The following is a 24,981-nucleotide window of genomic DNA, read 5'->3' on the forward strand; positions in this document are numbered from 1 at the left end:
TACTTAGCTATAGAGGGTTGTTTTAAGAGGGTCATATCAAGGATAATTTTGCTATATGACTTTGCATTTTACGACCCCTTGTAGTAACAGAGCATGTCCTCCTGTTATCCCTCCATTCCCAGCCGTGGAGGGAGAGAAAAACAGAAGGAGGAGGAGAATGAGAGAAAGACCTACAGACACAGAGAGATAAGTAGAGCTCAGTTAACTGTGTGACACTATGAGAAATAAAAACGTAGTCTTTCTGAGCCGCGGCACACACAGTGGTAAGACCACAGAGGAAGAGAGAGGAGAGAGAGTAAAAGTTTGAGGAATAATGAAAGATAGAGAGATAGTTTGAGAGATAAAGAAAGTTAGAGCAAAAGAGAGAGTTTGAGAGATAAAGATAGACCGAGAGGGAACGATAGAAAGAGATGAAGAGTTTGAGTTTTAAAAAAGCTTTATTGGGACTGGGAACCCACAACACAATAAACACTCAAACAACAAAGCAGATCTCATGGGCATCTGAATCAGCCCAAATGACCACTTCTACTGTAGCCTTCCCAGGGGTGTCCAGGCTAAACAAGCCTTCCCAGGGGTGTCCAGGCTAAACAAGCCTTCCCAGGGGTGTCCAGGCTAAACAATCCTTCCCAGGGATGTCCAGGCTAAACAAGCCTTCCCAGGGGTGTCCAGGCTAAACAAGCATTCCCAGGGGTGTCCTGGCTAAACAAACCTTCCCAGGGGTGTCCAGGCTAAACAAGCCTTCCCAGGGGTGTCCAGGCTAAACAAGCATTCCCAGGGGTGTCCAGGCTAAACAAACCTTCCCAGGGGTGTCCAGGCTAAACACGCCTTCCCAGGGGTGTCCAGGCTAAACAAACCTTCCTAGGGGTGTCCAGGCGAAACAAGCCTTCCCAGGGGTGTCCAGGCTAAACAAACCTTCCCAGGGGTGTCCAGGCTAAACAAGCATTCCCAGGGGTGTCCAGGCTAAACAAGCCTTCCCAGGGGTGTCCAGGCTAAACAAGCCTTCCCAGGGGTGTCCAGGCTAACCAAGATAGTAAAGATTTGATGGTTCCCCTTTGTCATCAAGGCTTCAAGATTTGCAAACTGCTCACGTGGACAGGAGAATGCTATCCGCCCGAAGGCTGTCACATGATCTACTGTCCCAACAATGTTGTGAAGCTCTAGTTTACAATGAGTGTCTGTGATTCCCATCAGCACAGTCAAATCAAATCAAATCTAATCTAATTGTATTTGTCACATACACATGGTTAGCAGATGTTAATGCGAGTGTAGCGAAATGCTTGTGCTTCTAGTTCCGACAATGCAGTGATAACCAACAAGTAATCTAACTAACAATTCCAAAACTACTGTCTTATACACAGTGTAAGGGGATAAAGAATATGTACATAAGGATATATGAATGAGTGATGGTACAGAGCAGCATACAGTAGATGGTATCGAGTACAGTATATACATATGAGATGAGTATGTAGACAAAGTAAACAAAGTGGCATAGTTAAAGTGGCTAGTGATACATGTATTACATAAGGATGCAGTCGATGATGTAGAGTACAGTATATACGTATGCATATGAGATTAATAATGTAGGGTAAGTAACATTATATAAGGTAGCATTGTTTAAAGTGGCTAGTGATATATTTACATCATTTCCCATCAATTCCCATCATTAAAGTGGCTGGAGTTGGGTCAGTGTCAATGACAGTGTGTTGGCAGCAGCCACTCAATGTTAGTGGTGGCTGTTTAACAGTCTGATGGCCTTGAGATAGAAGCTGTTTTTCAGTCTCTCGGTCCCAGCTTTGATGCACCTGTACTGACCTCGCCTTCTGGATGATAGCGGGGTGAACAGGCAGTGGTTCGGGTGGTTGATGTCCTTGATGATCTTTATGGCCTTCCTGTAACATCGGGTGGTGTAGGTGTCCTGGAGGGCAGGTAGTTTGCCCCGGTGATGCGTTGTGCAGACCTCACTACCCTCTGGAGAGCCTTACGGTTGAGGGCGGAGCAGTTGCCGTACCAGGCGGTGATACAGCCCACCAGGATGCTCTCGATTGTGCATCTGTAGAAGTTTGTGAGTGCTTTTGGTGACAAGCCGAATTTCTTCAGCCTCCTGAGGTTGAAGAGGCGCTGCTGCGCCTTCTTCACAACGCTGTCAGTGTGAGTGGACCAATTCAGTTTGTCTGTGATGTGTATGCCGAGGAACTTAAAACTTGCTACCCTCTCCACTACTGTTCCATCGATGTGGATAGGGGGGTGTTCCCTCTGCTGTTTCCTGAAGTCCACAATCATCTCCTTAGTTTTGTTGACGTTGAGTGTGAGGTTATTTTCCTGACACCACACTCCGAGGGCCCTCACCTCCTCCCTGTAGGCCGTCTCGTCGTTGTTTGTAATCAAGCCTACCACTGTTGTGTCGTCCGCAAACTTGATGATTGAGTTGGAGGCGTGCGTGGTCACGCAGTCGTGGGTGAACAGGGAGTACAGGAGAGGGCTCAGAACGCACCCTAGTGGGGCCCCCGTGTTGAGGATCAGCGGGGAGGAGATGTTGTTGCCTACCCTCACCACCTGGGGGCGGCCCGTCAGGAAGTCCAGTACCCAGTTGCACAGGGCGGGGTCGAGACCCAGGGTCTCGAGCTTGATGACGAGCTTGGAGGGTAATATGGTGTTGAATGCCGAGCTGTAGTCGATGAACAGCATTCTCACATAGGTATTCCTCTTGTCCAGGTGGGTTAGGGCAGTGTGCAGTGTGCTTGAGATTGCATCGTCTGTGGACCTATTTGGACGGTAAGCAAATTGGAGTGGGTCTAGGGTGTCAGGTAGGGTGGAGGTGATATGGTCCTTGACTAGTCTCTCAAAGCACTTCATGATGACGGAAGTGAGTGCTACGGGGCGGTAGTCGTTTAGCTCAGTTACCTTAGCTTTCTTGGGAACAGGAACAATGGTGGCCCTCTTGAAGCATGTGGGAACAGCAGACTGGTATAGGGATTGATTGAATATGTCCGTAAACACACAGGCCAGCTGGCTGCATGCTCTGAGGGCGCGGCTGGGGATGCTCTGGGCCTGCAGCCTTGCGAGGGTTAACACGTTTAAATGTCTTACTCACCTCGGCTGCAGTGAAGGAGAGACCGCATGTTTTTGTTGCAGGCCGTGTCAGTGGCACTGTATTGTCCTCAAAGTGGGCAAAAAAGTTATTTACTCTGCCTGGGAGCAAGACATCCTGGTCCGTGACTGGGCTGGGTTTCTTCTTGTAGTCCGAGATTGACTGTAGACCCTGCCACATGCCTCTTGTGTCTGAGCCATTGAATTGAGATTCCACTTTGTCTCTGTACTGACGCTTAGCTTGTTTAATAGCCTTGCGGAGGGAATAGCTGCATTGTTTATATTCGGACATGTTACCAGACACCTTGCCCTGATTAAAAGCAGTGGTTCGCGCTTTCAGTTTCACGCGAATGCTGCCATCAATCCACGGTTTCTGGTTAGGGAATGTTTTTATCGTTGCTATGGGAACGACATCTTCGAAGCACGTTCTAATGAACTCGCACACAGAATCAGCGTATTCGTCAATATTTTTATCTGACGCAATACGAAACATGTCCCAGTCCACGTGATGGAAGCAGTCTTGGAGTGTCGAGTCAGCTTGGTCTGACCAGCGTTGGACAGACCTCAGCGTGGGAGCCTCTTGTTTTAGTTTCTGCCTGTAGGCAGGGATCAGCAAAATGGAGTCGTGGTCAGCTTTTCCGAAAGGGGGGCGGGGCAGGGCCTTATATGCGTCGCGGAAGTTAGAGTAACAATGATCCAAGGTTTTACCACCCCTGGTTGCGCAATCGATATGCTGATAAAATTTAGGGAGTCTTGTTTTCAGATTAGCTTATTATGATTTGTTAAAATCCCCAGCTACAATGAATGCAGCCTCCAGATAAATGGTTTCCAGTTTGCAAAGAGTTAAATAAAGTTCGTTCAGAGCCATCGATGTGTCTGCTTGGGGGGGGATATATATACGGCTGTGATTATAATCGAAGAGAATTCTCTTGGAAGATAATGCGGTCTACATTTGATTGTGAGGAATTCTAAATCAGGTGAACAGAAGGCTTTGAGTTCCTGTATGTTTCCTTCATCACACCATGTCTCGTTAGTCATGAGGCATACGCCCCCGCCACTCTTCTTACCAGAAAGATGTTTGTTTCTGTCGACGCGATGCGTGGAGAAACCCGTTGGCTGCACCGCATCGGATATCGTCTTCCCAGTGAGCCATGTTTCAGTGAAGCATAGGACGTTGCAGTCTCTGATGTCCCTCTGGAATGCCACCCTTGCTCGGATTTCGTCAACCTTGTTGTCAAGAGACTGGACATTGGCAAGAAGAATGCTAGGTAGTGGTGCGCGATGTGCCCTTTTTCCGAGTCTGACCAGAAGACCGCCTCGTTTCCCTCTTTTTCGGAGTCGTTTTCTTGGGTCGCTGTAAGCGATCCATTCCGTTGTCCTGTTTGTAAGGCAGAACACAGGATCCGCGTCGCGGAAAACATATTCTTGGTCGTACTGATGGTGAGTTGACGCTGATCTTATATTCAGTAGTTCTTCTCGACTGTATGTAATGAAACCTAAGATGACCTGGGGTACTAATGTAAGAAATAACACGTAAAAAAACAAAAAACTGCATGGTTTCCTAGGAACGCGAAGCGAGGCGGCCATCTCTGTCGGCGCCGTAATGTTGCGGCTTCTTCTCCTCACTGTTCTCTGTCACCTTCATCCCCAGAAGGGAGAAGTAGCAGTGTATGGATTCCTGCAGGTCAGACCCTGCCAGACTCACATTCTGCACAGGATCATTGGGAGACTGATCACCAGGTAGAAGTGATAACCTCCTGGGTCCTCAACCAGATAGGGTGTCACGCCCTGGCCTTAGCTATCTTTGTTTTCTTTATTATTTTGGTTAGGCCAGGGTGTGACATGGGTGATTTATTGTGTTTCGTCTTGTCTAGGGGTTTTATTAAATTAATGGGGTTGTGTTCAGTTTAGTTGTCTAGGTAAGTCTATGGTTGCCTAGAGTGGTTCTCAATCAGAGGCAGGTGTTTATCGTTGTCTCTGATTGGGAACCATATTTAGGCAGCCATATTCTTTGGGTATTTTGTGGGTGATTGTTTCCTGTCTTTGTGTTTACTGTACCAGATAGGGCTGTTTCGGTTTTCACGTTTCTTGTTTTGTAGTTGTGTTCATGTTTGAGTGTTCCTATTAAAACCATGGACACTTACCACGCCGCACATTGGTCCTCCGATCCTTCTCGCCTCTCTTCTTCAGACGAAGAGGAGGAAAACCGTGACATAGAGGCCATTACCAACCTCAGTGAGGAGCCAACCAAGCCATTTAGCATGGTTGACAGCCTGGCTTAACTGCAGAGTCAAACCGAGGAAGTCATTGCCTAGGCAAAATTCTCCCACTGCGTAACCGTAGAACAGTTCAGCCACAAAGTCATCAACCTCGGGCCCAAAGCCGACCATTGTCTTGCTCCATTATTCATCATAAGGGCCCTTATAGGTTGCCTTTCAACAAATCTCTGTTAAAGGTGGCCGTTTTGCTTCTGTCACCCACTTTAAAAATGAAATGCAAGGCTCGAATCAAAGCCACTATGATCCAAGTGAGTTTGTAAGTTTGTACTATACGATTATGTATCACGCTTAGCTTGTCTACGTTGATTAAGGATCCTTTCAATTGATAGCCATATAGAAAGGAGAAACAGCAGAGAAACCAGACAGAGAGAAAAATTACCATTGTTAGAATTTTCTCTTAACCTTACCACGTTTCCCACTTCCTTTTGCTGCCATAACAGCAGTAACAAATTTCATCAAGCGAAAAAGCTTTTTCTCACTCAACTGGTCTAACCCCACTGTCTTCTGTAATATCACATCTGACCTCACAAACTTATCAAGATCAAATACATATGCAAATTTGACAGATTTCCCAAAAGTCTGATCCAGGAACCTATTTACCTCCTCTAAAATGTAATTTGAGTCATCACCAGCTGTTATCATATCAAAAGAGATGTCCATATCCTTCTCCTGATCCTCCTCAACTGAGGCCACAGACAGCTGACTCCCCTCTGCCACATTGTACCAGGTATCTCCACCACTACCTAGGAGACTAGCTCCACCGGAACCCCCTCATGTACCCCATTAACCATAGTGGATATCTCCACCACTACCTAGGAGACTAGCTCCACCGGAACCCCCTCATGTACCACATTAACCATAGTGGATATCTCCACCACTACCTGGGAGACTAGCTCCACCGGAACCCCCTCATGTACCCCATTAACCATAGTGGATATCTCCACCACTACCTGGGAGACTAGCTCCACCGGAACCCCCTCATGACCCCATTAACCATAGTGGATATCTCCACCACTACCTGGGAGACTAGCTCCACCGGAACCCCCTCATGTACCCCATTAACCATAGTGGATATATCCACCACTACCTGGGAGACTAGCTCCACCGGAACCCCCTCATGTACCCCATTAACCATAGTGGATATCTCCACCACTACCTGGGAGACTAGCTCCACCGGAACCCACTCATGTACCCCATTAACCATAGTGGATATCTCCACCACTACCTGGGAGACTAGCTCCACCGGAACCCCCTCATGTACCCCATTAACCATAGTGGATATCTCCACCACTACCTGGGAGACTAGCTCCACCGGATAACCCCATTAACCATAGTGGATATCTCCACCACTACCTGGGAGACTAGCTCCACCGGAACCCCCTTAACCCCATTAACCATAGTGGATATCTCCACCACTACCTGGGAGACTAGCTCCACCGGAACCCCCTTAACCCCATTAACCATAGTGGATATCTCCACCACTACCTGGGAGACTAGCTCCACCGGAACCCCCTTAACCCCATTAACCATAGTGGATATCTTCACCACTACCTGGGAGACTAGCTCCACCGGAACCCCCTTAACCCCATTAACCATAGTGGATATCTCCACCACTACCTGGGAGACTAGCTCCACCGGAAACCCCTCATGTACCACATTAACCATAGTGGATATCTCCACCACTACCTGGGAGACTAGCTCCACCGGAACCCCCTCATGTACCCCATTAACCATAGTGGATATCTCCACCACTACCTGGGAGACTAGCTCCACCGCAACCCCCTCATGTACCCCATTAACCATAGTGGATATCTCAATCCACTACCTGGGAGACTAGCTCCACCGGAACCCCCTCATGACCCCATTAACCATAGTGGATATCTCCACCACTACCTGGGAGACTAGACCGGAACCCCTCATGTACCCCATTAACCATAGTGGATATATCCACCACTACCTGGGAGACTAGCTCCACCGGAACCCCTCATGTACCCCATTAACCATAGTGGATATCTCCACCACTACCTGGGAGACTAGCTCCACCGGAACCCACTCATGTACCCCATTAACCATAGTGGATATCTCCACCACTACCTGGGAGACTAGCTCCACCGGAACCCCCTCATGTACCCCATTAACCATAGTGGATATCTCCACCACTACCTGGGAGACTAGCTCCACCGGAACCCCCTCATGTACCACATTAACCATAGTGGATATCTCCACCACTACCTGGGAGACTAGCTCCACCGGAACCCCCTTAACCCCATTAACCATAGTGGATATCTCCACCACTACCTGGGAGACTAGCTCCACCGGAACCCCCTTAACCCCATTAACCATAGTGGATATCTCCACCACTACCTGGGAGACTAGCTCCACCGGAACCCCCTTAACCCCATTAACCATAGTGGATATCTCCACCACTACCTGGGAGACTAGCTCCACCGGAAACCCCTCATGTACCACATTAACCATAGTGGATATCTCCACCACTACCTGGGAGACTAGCTCCACCGGAACCCCCTTAACCCCATTAACCATAGTGGATATCTCCACCACTACCTGGGAGACTAGCTCCACCGGAACCCCCTTAACCCCATTAACCATAGTGGATATCTCCACCACTACCTGGGAGACTAGCTCCACCGCAACCCCCTCATGTACCCCATTAACCATAGTGGATATCTCCACCACTACCTGGGAGACTAGCTCCACCGGAACCCCCTTAACCCCATTAACCATAGTGGATATCTCCACCACTACCTGGGAGACTAGCTCCACCGGAACCCCCTTAACCCCATTAACCATAGTGGATATCTCCACCACTACCTGGGAGACTAGCTCCACCGGAAACCCCTCATGTACCACATTAACCATAGTGGATATCTCCACCACTACCTGGGAGACTAGCTCCACCGGAACCCCCTCATGACCCCATTAACCATAGTGGATATCTCCACCACTACCTGGGAGACTAGCTCCACCGGAACCCCCTTAACCCCATTAACCATAGTGGATATCTCCACCACTACCTGGGAGACTAGCTCCACCGGAACCCCCTTAACCCCATTAACCATAGTGGATATCTCCACCACTACCTGGGAGACTAGCTCCACCGGAACCCCCTTAACCCCATTAACCATAGTGGATATCTCCACCACTACCTGGGAGACTAGCTCCACCGGAACCCCCTTAACCCCATTGTACTGGGATTCTCCTCACCAGTCTGGGGAAATTGCTCCCCAAATCCATCTTTACCACCTACAACATTATTTTTCTGCTGCTTAACAGACGCTATGTTCCCATCTGGTACAAGCTGCAACTCAGTACCCTCAACACAGACAACATGTTCCTCAGCAACAGGTGCTTGTGGCTGCTCTACCACTGTCAGTCTATCTCTCCCTACATCAGTGGGCCCAGGCGTTACGAGGAACACCTGCATCCCTCCCTCCGCCTTTTCTCTATTCGGGCAAGCATGTCACTGATGGCCAACATCCCCACACTCAAAAAAACTGTTGACTGCCCGAACTAGCATGAGCCATATACAGTCTGTTGACATACCTACCTTTAAACAATAACTCCAAACTCCAGAGTCCAAAAACATAAACACCTGTCACGGAAACGACATAACCTGTTTCAAAGCTGGGTGTTTGCAACTAAACGGGACAATCTTAATTGAACTTGCAAATTTCCCAAACTGCAATAACTCGCGCTCCAATAGCTCATTGGAAATAAATGGCGATACATACGAAATCGTTACCCTTGTGGACGGAGAAAAAAGCTGCGGTACTTGAAAAGCATACCTTTAAGAAGTACACCATGCTCAACCATCCGACAACAAGATGCTCTTCTTCAAGTAAAACTACCACCGCTTTATTCATCCGCGATGCATAACCAACATTTTCATAGCCTACCTTCTCTCCTACGGCGACCAACAACTCCTCCTCAGGGACAGTAGCTTCAGTATCACGCCGAAGTGACAGGGTCGGCGTCCCCATGTGGGTCGCCCGCCCCGCCAAACAATGGCAATTCTGACAAGAAATACAAAATACTTAATTCTAACACAAAAATTAAAATAATGATAACCTTAATCGTGCAAAGAAAAAGGAAAACCACCAAGAAAAGTAAACAAGAAGGAAAACAAAGGCAATCTAATTCCAGACATCACTCGCTCATACAATTCCCAGCATCCACCACACTCCCAGCATGCAGAGAAAGAGAATGAGAGAGAGATAAAGAAATATAGACTGAGAGAGAGAGAGAGAGAGAGAGAGAGAGAGAGAGAGAGAGAGAGAGAGAGAGAGAGAGAGAGAGAGAGAGAGAGAGAGAGAGAGAGATTACACAGATCCACAAAGAATTTGAAAACAAGTCCAATTTTGATAAACTCACATATCTACTGGGTGAAATTCCACAGTGTGCCATCACAGCAGCAAGATTTGTGACCTGTTGCCACGAGAAAAGGGCAACCAGTGAAGAACACACACCATTGTAAATACAACCCATATTTATGCTTATTTATTTTATATTGTGTCCTTTAACCATTCGTACATTTTTAAAACACTGTATATATATAATATGACATTTGTAAAGTCTTTATTGTTTTGAAACTTCTGTATGTGTAATGTTTACTGTTAATTTGTATTGTTTATTTCACTTTATATATTCACTTTATATATTATCTACCTCACTTGCTTTGGCAATGTTAACACATGTTTCCCATGCCAATAAAGCCCTTGAATTGAATTTAATTGAATTGAGAGAGAGAGAGATGATGAGAGAGAGACTTAACTTTTTGTCTTTCTTTAATAATAAATTCTAATTTCATTAAAACTTCACCACCACCCAAAACGAATATCCCCTGTACTGTAGTACTGCATACTCACCTTGCAATCTACCACTCTACCACACAATACAAAACAACACCACACATCACAAAAAACAACTGTATATCCAACCCATCTTCAGCAAATGTATAGACAGCCCCCCCAACACTCCATATCTCCTGAAACATCTCAACACTTTTTATAATTTTATAGAACTCAAATTCCACCCTAAGGTGTGCAGAGACATCCCATGCAACAATAAAGTAAAGGGTCAAGGGTCTGTTACCTTTGATCCTGTTCCTCCTTGTTAGCCAAATAGACATATTTTCCTGAGCAACAGAAAATTCGACAACACACATTTGGCCTTCCCTTATTTGAATATCTGTACCCTATTATCAACATCCTGACAGTAAACTCCACTCCCAACCTCTCACACAGACATTCCAAAGAGACATTAATGGCATTCACCTGGCGCACACAGAAAACACATGAATCACAGTTTCACTCATGACACAGAAAGGGCACCCCTCTCGGACTCCCGGTTCAACCTGTACCAACCAGCGGTTAGTGGCCAGGGCTCCGTGTAGAACCCTCCAACTGGAGGTCCTCTGACCTCTTTGGTACTTGGAGTTTGTAGAGCCCCCTCCATCTAAAACCCACCATAAAACCCACCATACTTCTCGCCCCACATCCCCCCTGCTGCTGATGTGCTTTCAATCCTGTTGGGCTCCTAATGTTCCTTAATGCAGAAGTTGTTGATTTAGGCTTATCTCCCACCCCCCCAAACTCCCCCAGGCTCAGAGTGTTCAAATCTAACAAATCCTCCAGACCCCCTTGCCAGTCCCCAGCCTCTTCCATCACCTGCAGTGGTAGAATCATTGGTGGCCCCTCCCCTTTAGCAGCTCAAACACCCCACTTACAGGCTCAGACAGTTCCTCCTGGACCTCTTGTAGGAATCTGTCCAGAAACCTAAGAGATGTTAGTCCTGTTTTTTGTGCCAGGACTTCTGGGGTTTTCCATCCCCTCTCCCAGCCGCTGCCAACAGTCACCTCTGCAGGGTGGTGAACTGAACCGATCTCAAAAGATAGGCTTCTCCCACACCCACCGTCCAGGCTCCACACCCCATTCTCTTGTGGGCCTTAGCAGCTGCCAGGCCCTCAGCAGTGCAGAGTAAAAATCAGAGAAACCTGCTGTACTCAGCCTCTCCAGCCTCATGGGGAATAGCTGCCAGTCCAACCATAATCCGCCAGCTCTCCTCAGCAGCGCGCATGCTGGTTCCCTCCAGCCGACATCAATATTGTACAGCAGTCTCTGCGCCACCTTTAATCGAATGAAGCCACCCAGCTCTCTAGTTCCACCTGGCCCTGTCCAAGTTTACGGACATATACAACACTGCTGACCTCAGACAGTGATGGCCAGACCAGAAAAATCCACCAGCTGCGAGCAGACCTACGGGGATTGAGGACAGCCAGTTTATGCCACAGGGAAGATGTCACCAGATGGTTGATTATCAGCACCATCCCTCTATATGACACTTGGAACAGGAGCCACCTCCGTCTGGCCAGTCTTGACACCATTGCCTGTGACAGCCCCTTCCAGTTCTTCCTGACACAGTCCAGTCCAATTATTCCCCAGAATTGTTTATAAAACTCCACTGGGAGTCCATCGACCCCGGTGCATGGCCAGGGGACATTTAGGTTCCGGCCTCTGCCAGTTCATGGGACAACAGGGGAATGTCCATTTCATCCCTCTGTGCCAGAGAGAGCTTAGGAAGTTATACAAACAAAACCTGAGCACACATAGGATCACACAGTTCTGCCCTATACAACTCATTAAAAAACTCCAGTCCGCTCCCTCATCTCACCCACCACAGAGGTCACCCGCCCATCAGACAGCCGTAGACAATGCATACCCTTGGCTTCACCGCTCTGTCTTTCCAAACCAAAGAAGAAGGAGCTGGGAGCATCCATCTCTTTGACCACGGAGAACCAAGCTCTTACAAATGTTCCCTTTGCTTTAGCCTGGAAAAAACGGGTCCCTACAGGTCCCTACGTAATTCAGCTAAATTACCCTGAAGGCCTACATTGCCTTGCCCCACCATCTCTACCTCAATCTCACTAATACTACGATTGAGTTCCCCCAATACTCTCTTGGCCTCTGAGGATGAGAGAGCAAAGCAGAAAGTGTACCCATCAATATGTGGTGTGATTTGTTTATTCAACTCAACTGACTTTATAAAAAATACATTCCATTGCAGGAGCCACATCAGTTAGCTTCATTTGAATGAACATCAATCACTTTTCAATCAATCAAATGTATTTATAAAGCCATTCTAGCATCAGCTGATGTCACAAAGTGCTGTACAGAAACCCAGCCTAAAACCCCAAACAGCAAGCAATGCAGGTGTAGAAGCACGGTGGCTAGGAAAAACTCCCTAGAAAGGCCAGAACCTAGGAAGAAACCTAGGAAACCTGAACATGCTACATTACCATGGAAATGATTACATCACAATACCAGGCAGCCATTGCGAGTGTATCCATGAGTTTACCTGTCAATTGACTAGTCTTTCTATTTTTATGGTAGCACATGCAGTCAGGAGCAGAGGTGAGAAGAAAATGTGTCTCTAAATATTACGGAGACTGTGGTCATTTGGCTGGCCAACTACCATCATCCAAAATTACATGAACAACACAGAGCAGAGCAGTACCATGCCTCAGAGCAGAGCAGTACCAAGTCAGTCACAGTAGAGGCATGACAGAGTATAGTGGGTATCCACGGTGACACTATCAAGCCTTCGTGAAAGGGGGAATAAGGTAGGAGAGAATGAGGGAGGAGAGGAAGGAGTGGGAGCAAGGGGAATGAGGAGAGGACAAGGGAGAAGAAGGAGTGGGACAATGACTAGGGAGGGAGGGAAGAAAGAGGAGTGTGATTGTCCAATATGTCTGGTGTTAAATCATGATATGAGATAGCCCTCAGTGAGCAAGCAGCCTGTTTGTAGCTCCAGCCCCAGTCTCAGTCATTCATTAACAGCTAGCGACACCCATTAGTGTGTACATCATCTGGGCTGAACAGGGGAGGGGAGAAAGGTAGTTAAGCAAACATGAAGCAAGGACATGGACACTATTGTCCATGGGAGAACCATTGTCCAAAACAAGTCCCTCATCAGTACCCAGACAAAGAATGAGGCCTGCTAGGTACCCCTCTACCGTGGTGGTATTATCCCTCATCAGGACCCAGTCAAAGAATGAGGCCTGCTAGGTACCCCTCTACCGTGGTGGTATTATCCCTCATCAGTACCCAGACAAAGAATGAGGCCTGCTAGGTACCCCTCTACCGTGTGGTATTATCCCTCATCAGGACCCAGTCAAAGAATGAGGCCTGCTAGGTACCCCTCTACCGTGTGGTATTATCCCTTATCAGGACCCAGACAAAGAATGAGGCCTGCCAGGTACCCCTCTACCGTGGTGGTATTATCCCTTATCAGGACCCAGACAAAGAATGAGGCCTGCCAGGTACCTCTCTACCGTGGTGGTATTATCCCTTATCAGGACCCAGACAAAGAATGAGGCCTGCCAGGTACCCCTCTACCGTGGTGGTATTATCCCTTATCAGGACCCAGACAAAGAATGAGGCCTGCCAGGTACCCCTCTACCGTGGTGGTATTATCCCTCATCAGGACCCAGACAAAGAATGAGGCCTGCTAGGTACCCCTCTACCGTGTGGTATTATCCCTCATCAGGACCCAGACAAAGAAGGAGGCCTGCTAGGTACCCCTCTACCGTGGTGGTATTATCCCTTATCAGGACCCAGACAAAGAATGAGGCCTGCCAGGTACCCCTCTACCGTGGTGGTATTATCCCTTATCAGGACCCAGACAAAGAATGATGCCAGGACCGTGGTGGCCTCAGGCCAGGAATGAGGCCTGCCAGGTACCCCTCTACCGTGGTGGTATTATCCCTTATCAGGACCCAGACAAAGAATGAGGCCTGCCAGGTACCCCTCTACCGTGGTGGTATTATCCCTCATCAGGACCCAGACAAAGAATGAGGCCTGCCAGGTACCCCTCTACCGTGGTGGTATTATCCCTTATCAGGACCCAGACAAAGAATGAGGCCTGCCAGGTACCCCTCTACCGTGGTGGTATTATCCCTCATCAGGACCCAGGCAAATAATGAGGCCTGCCAGTGTCGGTTTTCACAATAGCCATGTTTATAATTATGTTAATAATTCTGTTCTGAGACAAACAACTCCACAGTCCTGTGAGATATGCATCACCAGGTGGGAGCCAAACCCCTCCACAGTCATGTGAAATATGCATCACCTGGTGGGAGCCAAACCCCTCCACAGCCCTGTGGGATATGCATCACCAGGTGGGAGCCAAACCCCTCCACAGCCATGTGGGTTATGCATCACCAGGTGGGAGCCAAACCCCTCCACAGCCCTGTGGGTTATGCATCACCAGGTGGGAGCCAAACCCCTCCACAGCCCTGTGGGATATGCATCACCAGGTGGGAGCCAAACCCCTCCACAGTCATGTGAAATATGCATCACCTGGTGGGAGCCAAACCCCTCCACAGCCCTGTGGGATATGCATCACCAGGTGGGAGCCAAACCCCTCCACAGCCATGTGGGTTATGCATCACCAGGTGGGAGCCAAACCCCTCCACAGCCCTGTGGGTTATGCATCACCAGGTGGGAGCCAAACCCCTCCACAGCCCTGTGGGATATGCATCACCAGGTGGGAGCCAAACCCCTCCACAGCCCTGTGGGTTATGCATCACCAGGTGGGAGCCAAACCCCTCCACAGCCCTGTGGGTTATGCATCACCAGGTGGGAGCCAAACCCCTACACAGCCCTGTGGGTTATGCATCACCAGGTGGGAGCCAAACCCCTACACAGCCCTGTGGGTTATGCATCACCAGGTGGGAGCCAAACCCCTCCACAGCCCTGTGGGTTATGCATCACCAGGTGGGAGCCAAACCCCTCCACAGCCCTGTGGGTTATGCATCACCAGGTGGGAGCCAAACCCCTACACAGCCCTGTGGGTTATGCATCACCAGGTGGGAGCCAAACCCCTACACAGCGCTGTGGGTTATGCATCACCAGGTAGGAGCCAAACCCCTCCACAGCCCTGTGGGTTATGCATCACCAGGTGGGAGCCAAACCCCTCCACAGCCCTGTGGGTTATGCATCACCAGGTGGGAGCCAAACCCCTACACAGCGCTGTGGGTTATGCATCACCAGGTGGGAGCCAAACCCCTCCACAGCCCTGTGGGTTATGCATCACCAGGTGGGAGCCAAACCCCTCCACAGCCCTGTGGGTTATGCATCACCAGGTGGGAGCCAAACCCCTCCACAGCCCTGTGGGTTATGCATCACCAGGTGGGAGCCAAACCCCTACACAGCCCTGTGGGTTATGCATCACCAGGTGGGAGCCAAACCCCTCCACAGCCCTGTGGGTTATGCATCACCAGGTTGGAGCGTTAAATCAGCTTCAGCCAATTTCTTTCTTCTATTCACTCATTTTCATTTTTAGGTACTTAATTACTGTGAATTAAGCCCATCTCTACATTCTCTCCATTCTTTTGTTCTGTCAATTTTTCTCACTCCATGTGCGCTGAGGGCTGGATCCACTGTGAGGCTGATGGATGGCCTAATGCATGCTGGGAGCCATGACCTGCGGCTGGGAGGGGGAGGGAGAGTGTGTGTGTGTGCCTGTGTGTGTGCTAGTTTTCTCCAAAACTCAGACACTGAGGCATCCAAGAGCTGCTTGTGAGCCTATACTTTCACACCTAAACAAACACACTGTGCTAAGTCCCTCAGAGGGCACTAGACATTGAGACAGACAGACAGACAGACAGACAGACAGACAGACAGACAGACAGACAGACAGACAGACAGACAAAGTTAATTGACCATTAATTAATACACTGCTCAACTCAAAAAAATAAAGGGAACACTTAAACAACACAATGTAACTCCAAGTCAATCACACTTCTGTGAAATCAAACTGTCCACTTAGGAAGCAACACTGATTGACAATCAATTTCACATGCTGTTGTGCAAATGGAATAGACAACAGGTGGAAATTATAGGCAATTAGCAAGAAACCCCCAATAAAGGAGTGGTTCTGCAGGTGGTGACCACAGACCACTTCTCAATTCCTATGCTTCCTGGCTGATGTTTTGGTCATTTTTGAATGTTGGCGGTGCTTTCACTCTAGTGGTAGCATGAGACAGAGTCTACAACCCACACACGTGGCTCAGGTAGTGCAGCTTATCCAGGATGAAACATCAATGCGAAATGTGGCAAGAAGGTTTGCTGTGTCTGTCAGCGTAGTGTCCAGAGCATGGAGGCGCTACCAGGGGACAGGCCAGTGCATCAGGAGACGTGGAGGAGGCCGTAGGAGGGCAACAAACCAGCAGCAGGACCGCTATCTCCGCCTTTTTGCAAGGAGGAGCAGGAGGAGCACTGCCAGAGCCCTGCAAAATTACCTCCAGCAGGCCACAAATGTGCATGTGTCTGCTCAAATGGTCAGAAACAGACTCCAGGAGGGTGGTATGAGGGCCGAACGTCCACAGGTGGGGGTGGTGCTTACAGCCCAACACTGTGCAGGATGTTTGGAATTTGCCAGAGAACACCAAGATTGGCAAATTCGCCACTTGCGCCCTGTGCTCTTCATAGATGAAAGCAGGTTCACACTGAACACGTGACAGACGTGACAGAGTCTGGAGACGTTCTGCTGCCTGCAACATCCTCCAGCATGACCGGTTTGGCGGTGGGTCAGTCATGATGTGGGCTGGCATTTATTTGGGGTTCCGCACAGCCCTTCATGCGCCCGCCAGAGGTAGCCTGACTGCCATTAGGTTCCGAGATGAGATCCTCAGACCCCTTGTGAGACCATATGCTGGTGCGGTTGGCCCTGGGTTCCCCCTAATGCAAGACAATGCTAGACCTCATGTGGCTGAAATGTGTCAGCAGTTCCTGCAAGAGGAAGGCATTGATGCTATGGACTGGCCCGCCCGTTCCCCAGATCTGAATCCAATTGAGCACATCTGGGACATCATGTCTCGCTCCATCCACCAACGCCACGTTGCAAGAAAGACTGTCCAGGTCTGGGAGTAGATCCCTCATGAGACCATCCGCCACCTCATCAGGAGCATGCCCAGGCATTGTAGGGAGGTTATACAGGCAAGTGGAGGCCACACACACTACTGAGCCTCATTTTGACTTGTTTTAAGGACAGTACATCAAATTTGGATCAGCTTGTAGTGTGGTTTTCCACTTTAATTGTGAGTGTCATTCCAAAAGTAGCAAAAAAATAATTCCATATGATCGATTCTGTTCGACCAAACTTTAAATGGAAATAATGAGTTGAAACCGCTTGTTGTCAGAGAGCAAGAAATTATCTCTCATCTTTGTTATTGTAAGTGGCAGGGGGAAGGGCTTGGTGTATGTGGAGGATGTGTGTGTGTGAACAGAGAGGAAGAGGCGAAACAAGAGGTTTCTCTCTCGACAAAATATGTCCAAAATAAGTCCAATGTGTTTCTATGTGTTTATTGTGAACATACGATTATCAACTACCTTCCCGCCTTTGAGACAACAACTCCCATTGTTAGGGCGGAGACACCCAGGGACCAGAGACCAGAGACCTGGCCGGGTGGTGCCAGAATAACAACCTATCCCTCAACGTAACCAAGACCAAGGAGATGATTGTGGACTACAGGAAAAGGAGCACCGAGCATGTCCCCATTCTCATCGACGGGGCTGAAGTGGAGCAGGTTGAGAGCTTCAAATTCCTTGGTGTCCACATCAACAACAAACTAGAATGGTCCAAACACACCAAGACAGTCGTGAAGAGGGCACGACAAAGCCTATTCCCCCTCAGGAAACAAAAAAAAATTGGCTTTTTAAATGTTTTATTTTATCTGTTATTTTCCCAGGTAAATTGACTGAGAACACGTTCTCATTTACAGCAACGACCTGGGGAATAGTTACAAGGACGAGGATGGATTATCCAATTGTAAACTGGGGATTATTAGGTGAATTGATGGTTTGAGGGCCAGATTGGGAATTTAGCCAGGACACCAGGGTTAACACCCCTACTCTTACAATAAGTGCCATGGGATCTTTAATGACCTCAGAGAGTCAGGACACCCATATAACGTCCCATACGAAAGACAGCACACTGCACAGGGCAGTGGGATATTTTATTTAGACCAGAGGAAATAGTGCCTCTTACTGGCCCTCCAACACCACTTCCAGTAGCATCTTGTTTCTCATCCAGGGACTGACCAGAACCAAACCTGCTTAGCTTCAGAAGCAAGCCAGCAGTGGTATGCAGGGTGGTACGCTGCTGGCAATGGGCCCTGAGATCCTTAAAAGGTTCTACAGCTGCAACATCGAGAGCATCCTGACTGGTTGCATCACTGCCTGGCACGGCAATTGCTCGGCCCCTCGACCACAAGGCACTACAGAGGGTAGTGCGTATGGCCCAGTACATCACTGGGGCAAAGCTGCCTGCATCCAGGACCTCTACACCAGGCGGTGTCAGAGGAAGGCCCTGAAAATTGTCAAAGACCCCAGCCACCCCAGTCATAGACTGTTCTCTCTATTACCGCACGGCAAGCGGTACCGGAGTGCCAAGTCTAGGACAAAAAGGCTTCTCAACAGTTTTACCCACAAACCATAAGAATCCTGAACAGGTGACCAAACGGTGACCGGGACTATTTGCATTGTGTGCCTCCCCCCAACCCCTCTTTTACGCTGCTGCTACTCTCTGTTTATCATATATGCATAGTCACTTTAACTATACATTCATGTACATACTACCTCAATTAGCCCGACCAACCAGTGCGCCCGCACATTGGCTAACCGGGCAATCTGCATTGTGTCCCACCACTCACCACCCGCCAACCCCTTTTTTACACTACTGCTACTCTCTGTTCATCATATATGCATAGTCACTTTAAACATACCAACATGTACATACTACCTCAATAAGCCTGACTAACCGGTGTCTGTATGTAGCCTTGCTACTCTTATTTTCAAATGTATTTTTACTGTTGTTTTATTTCTTTACTTACCAACACACACACACACACATAATTGTTTTATCCGCACTATTGGTTAGAGCCTGTAAGTAAGCATTTCACTGTAAGGTGACAAACTTTGATTTGATGTGATACATCATCATATACAGATATCTGGCGTAAATGGAAAGGTGCACAGCACAGAAGGAGTGAACAAGACTCAAGTAAAAAGACCACCTGAGAACAAGCGGACATAAATGCTGCTAAAAACGAATAAATAAATAAAAAACAGATTATTGCGATACAGGCATCCAGGCATTTGGAGTATCGCGCAAAAACAGAAATATATGTCCCAGCCCTACAACACGGTCCACATCCGCTGATTTCTGACATAGAAGCACATCTTAAATCAGGTTACAGACCTGTTAACTAGGCCTAAGACCCCTAGACATATTGAGTGCAGCAAAATCTGTGGGATAGTTATTGATTTTGTAACAGTCTCTCCGAGAGTGGCCCGCAAGGCAATGCCCCATAGGGAACTAAGGCTTGTACAGTATAAATAAACCACTGCACCAGGGGACTCCAAGAGACTCTAAATTCTCTCATCGGGCTTCTACACTTTTTCCTGCATTAATTGTGCAGAATTAATTATTTGCCTGAAACATTTGTCCCTGACAAAAGGGAAGTCGTCCTTGTTTCATTTATGAGGTCATTAATTAAATATTAAGTTTCTCATCTGTAATTAGGATTGGGGGAAGGAGAGAGAGAGAGGAGGGGGAGAGAGGGGGATTTTGCGTATAAGGAGGAAGGGAGGACAAATGGGGGGGCAGTAAAAAAGGGGGAGAGAAGGGAGATGGAAGGAAGGGGGAAAGATAATAGAGGGGAGGGAAGAGGGGAAAGAGGAATAGAGAGAGGGAAGGCGAGAGCGGAGAGAGAAGAAGAGAGAGGAAAGAGCAGAGAAGGGGGAGAGAGAGGAGAGAGAAGAAGAGAAAGGGGAGGGGGAGAGAAGGGGGAGAGAGTGGAGAGAGAGGAAGGGAGAGAGTTAGGGGGAGACAAGGGGTAGAGAGGGGAGAGAGGGGAGAGAGAGGAAGAGAGAGGGGGAGTGGGAGACAAGGGGTAGAGAGGGGAGGGGGAGGAAGAGAGAGAGGGAGGGGGAAAGAAGGAGGAGAGAGTGGAGAGAAATGAAGAGAGAGAGTTGGGGGGAGACAAGGGGTAGAGAGGGGAGAGAGGGGAGAGAGAGGAAGAGAGAAGGGGAGTGGGAGACAAGGCGTAGAGAGGGGAGGGGGAGGAAGAGAGAGAGGGAGGGGGAGAGAAGGGGAAGAGAGGGGAGAGAGAGGAAGAGAGAAGGGGAGTGGGAGACAAGGCGTAGAGAGGGGAGGGGGAGGAAGAGAGAGAGGGAGGGGGAGAAAAGGGGAAGAGAGGGGATAGAGAGCAGAACCTTGTAGGAGCCTGTACGACTCATGGTCTTCTAGACTCTGGTATGGAAAGGAGAGGCTCATTACCGGACTGTTTGACTGCTCTCTCTTCCCTCTCTTTGTCTTTTCCTCATACCTCTCTACCCTCTGTGTCTCTCCTGACCTCTCATCGTCTTCCTCCTCTCCCTCCTCTCCCTCATCCTCCTCCATCTCCTCCTCCTCCTCCTCCTCCAGCTAAATGAGCCAATTTAAGCATTGAGCCGCAAAAATAATCAATAAATAAATAATAAAAGACTGAAATGGAAATGCCAGTCCAGCCGTCATGCACCAGATGTCCTGATTTAGTTTTCATTATTTAAAACCTGTTAATTATCCTGATTGACGTGCTCCTTAATTAAAATGTATGCGTGCTCCGGAATTAAAATTAGCCTGTTGAGTCAGTGTTATATGATCAACATGTCCCTACAGAAGTTCATTTATGGGATGAACTACAAAATTAACTGTCATATAAAATATAAAATATTATTCCACGTTGTGAGTATGAAAGTAACTCTATGAGCTGTGAATTGCAACATCCCAAGAGGCACCCTATTCCCTATCACAGTGCTATGGTCAAAAGTAGTGCACTATATAGGGAATAGGGTGCCATTTACATTATATCGTCTCTCTCTCTCTCTCTCTCTCTCTCTCTCTCTCTCTCTCTCTCTCTCTCTCTCTCTCTCTCTCTGTCTCTTTGTCTTTCTCTCTCTGTCTGTCTCTGTTTGTCTCTCTGTATTTGTATGCCTCTGTTTCTCTCTCTCTCTCTCCCCCCATCTCACTGTGTGTATCATAGGAAATAACAGCTCTAATTGACATGTGAAATGGCATCTGTTTCTCTTTATCTCCCTCCTTTCTAATTCCTTCCTTCATTAATTCACTCTATTTATTCCAAGATTAATTTTGCTTGTTAAATGAAGATAAGCAAAGACAATATATATCATATTGCACCTAGATAACTAAGATAAACTCTGGTAATTGTTTAAGAAGGTATACAATTCAACTATCTGTTGGTGTGTGTGTATGTGCGAGTGTTTATGTGTGTGTGTGTGTGTGTGTGTGTGTGTGTGTGTGTGTGTGTGTGTGTGTGTGTGTGTGTGTGTGTGTGTGTGTGTGTGTGTGTGTGTGTGTGTGTGCGTGCGTGCGTGCGTGCGTGCGTGCGTGCGTGCGTGCGTGCGTGTGTGTGTGTGCAACCCGTGGGCCAATTTATCATGTGTATTTATGGTGGGATAAACATCCTGGTGGTTCTTGGCTTTATACTGCTTGTGAACAATGAGCGAACAGGGTGTATACTAAAAGCTGGGACCCTTGTGATGAACGGACCCACCTCCTGCATGACCTGCAGGCTGCTGCTGACTGAGGAGGAGGGTGGGAGGAGGAGAGAGGGAGGAGAGAAGGGAGAGCGTGAGGGAGGAGAGGGAGGAGGAGAGGAGGAAGGAGGGAGGAGGAGACACCCTCTCGTTGTACCACCCTCTCCAGACAGGTCAGATGTACAACATAGAAACAGGGCAGAAAGTTGCAATAGGTTCGTGCAACCCAAGGTTTGATAGCAGCATAAACAGAAAACCTCTTAAACCTAACCCCTAACCTTAACACTAACCCTAACCCTGACCCTAAAATTAACCCTAACCTTAACCCTAACCCTAAAACTAACCCTAGCTCATAACCCTAATTCTAACATTAACCAAAAATCACCTAGAAATAGCATTTGAGCTTGTCCCAAGTTCTTCAAATGTTTGTTTGTTTACTATTTTCTCTCTCTCTCTCTCTCTCTCTCTCTCTCTCTCTCTCTCTCTCTCTCTCTCTCTCTCTCTCTCTCTTTATCTCTCTCTCTCTCTCTCTCTCTCTCTCTCTCTCTCTCTCTCTCTCTCTCTCTTTATCTCTCTCTCTCTCTCTCTCTCTCTCTCTCTCTCTCTCTCTCTCTCTCTCTCTCTCTCTCTCTCTCTCTCTCTCTCTCTCTCTCTCTCTCTCTCTTTATCTCTCTTTATCTCTCTCTCTCTCTCTCTCTCTCTCGCTCTCTCTCTCTGTCTCACACACACACACTAAAATGTTTAAACATTTTAGATATTAAATGTTTTAAATATAACATTGTATCTCAATACAAGGTGAATGAAGTGCATCATACTAGGTGGTTCTTTTCTCAGAAGGGTCAAGGTTCTGTTTGAGCCCTAGTAATCTCACCGTTTCCTTTAGCCGTCTGTCTAGCAGTCAGATGAATCCAAGTGAAACAGCAACAGGTGTCTCTGTAATGGCTCTTTGATGGCTTCCCTCTCCTCTACTGCAGCATACCATATTTATGGAGGCTCTAAACCATACAGCCTCAAAAAACTGTTATGGATCCCTGGCAATAAAGTTTCAATGTTTATTTTATGATGAAACAGCAATGATGTGTGGGGCTGAGGGCAATTAGACTTGCAGGGTAAAGAGCTGGCTAGAGGTCTGTTGGAGAGATAGTAAAAACATACTCTCTCGCTCTCTTGCCCTCTCATCCTTCCTCTCTCTCTCTCTCTCTCCCTCTCTCTCCATCTACCGCTCACCCCGCTCTCTCTCCCCCTCTCTCTCCATCTACCGCTCACCCCTCTCTCTCGCTCCCCCTCTCTCTCCATCTACAGCTCACCCCTCTCTCTCTCTCCCCCTCTCTCCATCTACCGCTCACCCCTCTCTCTCTCTCTCTCTCCCCCTCTCTCTCCATCTACCGCTCACCCCTCTCTCTCTCCACCTCTCTCTCCATCTACCACTCACCCCTCTCTCTCGCTCCCCCTCTCTCTCTCCATCTACTGCTCACCCCTCTCTCTCTTTCCCTCTCTCTCTCCATCTACCGCTCACCCCTCTCTCTCTCCCCCTCTCTCTCCATCTACCGCTCACCCCTCTCTCTCTGACACCACCTCTGTTTAAGTCATTACCCTGTATAAGGGCTGCCAATAGGAATGTATGAGTCACCTAAGACTGTAATGTTTCCGTCTGACGACAGAGTTAAACTGCATGAGACAACTTCATATTATCTCATGATATGTACACACTTTCTGACATAGATAGATAGTTAGACAGATAGATAGATAGATAGATACAGTGGTTCGTCCTTTAACATTTGTAGTGTACTGTGGCGCAGCTTGCATGATGCTGCAGAATTCCATGGGACGTTACTTAAGTGTGAACGACTGGTACAATTAATGCTAGTTAGCGCTAGTTTGACCACCAGAGAGCATATTGATAAGCATTTGATAGCCTTCAACAGTGGCTGTACTAGAGAATGCAAGCACGTGGGAGACCGGGGTTCAATTCCCCGATGGGGAGGAAGGAGTAGGCTGTCCTTATAAATAAGAATTTGTTCTGAACGGATTCCATGTGTGTTATTTCATAGTTGTGATGTCTTCACTATTATTCTACAATGTAGAAAATAGTAAAAATAAAGAAAAACCCTGGAATTAATAGGTGTGTCCAAACTTTTGACTGGTACTTGCTTAATTAATTTGATTCATATTATGGTGTTCCTATTCCATGAAAAACAAGAACAGTACTGAGCTATTTCGCTAAACAATCCCCATGTTGTGCAGGCATGTGAGAGACTGGGGTTCAATTCCCTGATGGTGAGGCAGGAGAAGGCTGTCCTTGTAAATAAGCATTTGTTCTTAATAACTGACTTGGCTAGTAAAATAAAGGTTACACTAAGAGCATAACATTTCTACACTGTCAAATACAATTCTTGTTTAACCAATACCCACATGGAGATTCAGTGAAATGAAACATCTCATTGATTTATCAAGACCAGTCCCCATGCTTGTCTCACAGCAGTGCGAAACGGTGCTAAAAAAGTTGCAGGCTATTGCTTCAAATCCTATTGCTTCTAACTTCAATAAGACCTACACCACTTTTATAGGTACATTACTCAACACTAGTGAGACTTATGTCACCTACGGTAGGCCTACAGTATATTGAAAAATAGGATAGCCGGCACTACCCAAAACGCAGAAATAAAATATAAAACATTCATTACTTTTGACGATCTTCTTTCTTGGCACTCCTAGATGTCCCATAAACATCACTATTGGGTCTTTTTTTTATTAAATTGGTCCATATATAGCCTAGATATCGATCTATGAAGACTGTGTAATCAAGGAAAAAACTGAGTTTGATAACGCAACGTCATTTTTTAAAATTAAAAAAGTCGACGATAAACTTTCACAAAACACTTCAAAATACTTTTGTAATGCAACTTTAGGTATTAGTAAACGTTAATAATCTATCAAAATGATCACGGGGCGATGTATATTCAATAGCTCCACGTCCTGATATCGTGTCCAAATAT

The 24,981-nt window shown here is 47.6% G+C and overlaps 2 protein-coding genes and 1 pseudogene across 2 annotated transcripts in view; all 3 read right to left on the reverse strand.

Moving 5' to 3' along the window:
- Positions 1-24,981, reverse strand: part of LOC118370908 (protein sidekick-2-like) — a 668,753-nt gene that overhangs the window by 438,037 nt on the left and 205,735 nt on the right. The window lies entirely within an intron of this gene.
- LOC127909544 (uncharacterized) overlaps positions 1-24,981 on the reverse strand; it is a 347,658-nt gene that overhangs the window by 214,615 nt on the left and 108,062 nt on the right. The gene's annotated exons all lie outside the window — the stretch shown is intronic.
- On the reverse strand, positions 473-5,598 carry LOC118360954 (glyoxalase domain-containing protein 4-like; annotated as a pseudogene).

This window comes from Oncorhynchus keta, chromosome 2 (assembly GCF_023373465.1).
Source record: "Oncorhynchus keta strain PuntledgeMale-10-30-2019 chromosome 2, Oket_V2, whole genome shotgun sequence".
Taxonomy (NCBI): Eukaryota; Metazoa; Chordata; class Actinopteri; order Salmoniformes; family Salmonidae; genus Oncorhynchus; species Oncorhynchus keta.